At 42.0% G+C, this 1,036-nt stretch overlaps 1 pseudogene; it reads left to right on the forward strand.

The window, feature by feature from the left end:
• Positions 1–271: 271 nt before the first annotated feature.
• On the forward strand, positions 272–1,036 carry LOC147636715 (protein ANTAGONIST OF LIKE HETEROCHROMATIN PROTEIN 1-like; annotated as a pseudogene).

Consider the following 1,036-nt stretch of genomic DNA (forward strand, 5'->3'; position numbering starts at 1 on the left):
ATTCTTTGGAGATTAGCGCATGGTCATTCTAGTACATAAATTTCACATTTATTTGGGATTGGGGAGTCCACTATTCATTAATATATGGGCATCATCATCCATATTTTGTGCTTGCCGATAATGTTTTGCAAGACATGGAATAGTGGTGCCTACGGGAGATCGCTCGGTCAAAATTATTTTTGAGTTTGAGGAAATCACGTCTTTGCCAAATATGCGTGGTGCCTTAGATGGGACACACATCACGTTACAATGAAAGCCACCGCAACAGTGATTTCCGGCTCAATACATGAGTTGACATGGTTTTCCGAGCATCATGCTTCAAGGGATTGTAGATGCTCGTAAGATATTTTGGAGTGCTGTGTGTAGCTCCCAGTGGTATGCATGACTCTACACATTTCAAGGGGTTCTCACTTTATAAAAGTTTGAAGAGGGGTGAGGTATTGGACACTCCAATAGTAAACTTGTATGGGCAAACTATACGACCTTATATTGTTGCTAACTCACCGTATAAGCCCGCTAGTTTCCTTGTGAAGCCATTTAGGCAAGCTGCAGGACAAATGCTTGAGGTCAAAATAGAGTTTGATAGGCATTTGTCCAAAGGTAGAGTGAAAGTTGAAAACGTGTTTGGAATTTTAAAGAACAAATGGCGCATATTGAGAGAGTTGAATGTCACATTGCATTTTGCCCCAAAAGTGGTTGGTGTTTGTTGTGTGTTACATAATTTTGTGCAGATGCGTGGCGAGGTAGAACCATAAGAACAACATGATCCTCATCCAAATGGTGGTGGTGAAAATAGGGTTGGCATGAGGAGACAACGAGCAGTTGGATGGAAGCTGCATGCCGCGTGCCTTGTTTCGTCATTTTCGTTTGCGATTGAGAAGGGAGATGCAAAGACAAATGAGGTAATTTTTTTTGTTTTATTTAAAATCGTTTTCTCTCTTTTTAACTTTTACTATGGGGGGGTGGGTGGGGAAGCCTCTTGGTCATAGAGTGGCCTTTCATGGCTGCTTAGGGGTTCGATTCCCCTCAGGCTTAA

The sequence above is a fragment of the Cibotium barometz genome, chromosome 7 (genome assembly GCF_041138505.1).
Source record: "Cibotium barometz isolate CiBa-2024 chromosome 7, ASM4113850v1, whole genome shotgun sequence".
NCBI classification, from domain to species: domain Eukaryota; kingdom Viridiplantae; phylum Streptophyta; class Polypodiopsida; order Cyatheales; family Cibotiaceae; genus Cibotium; species Cibotium barometz.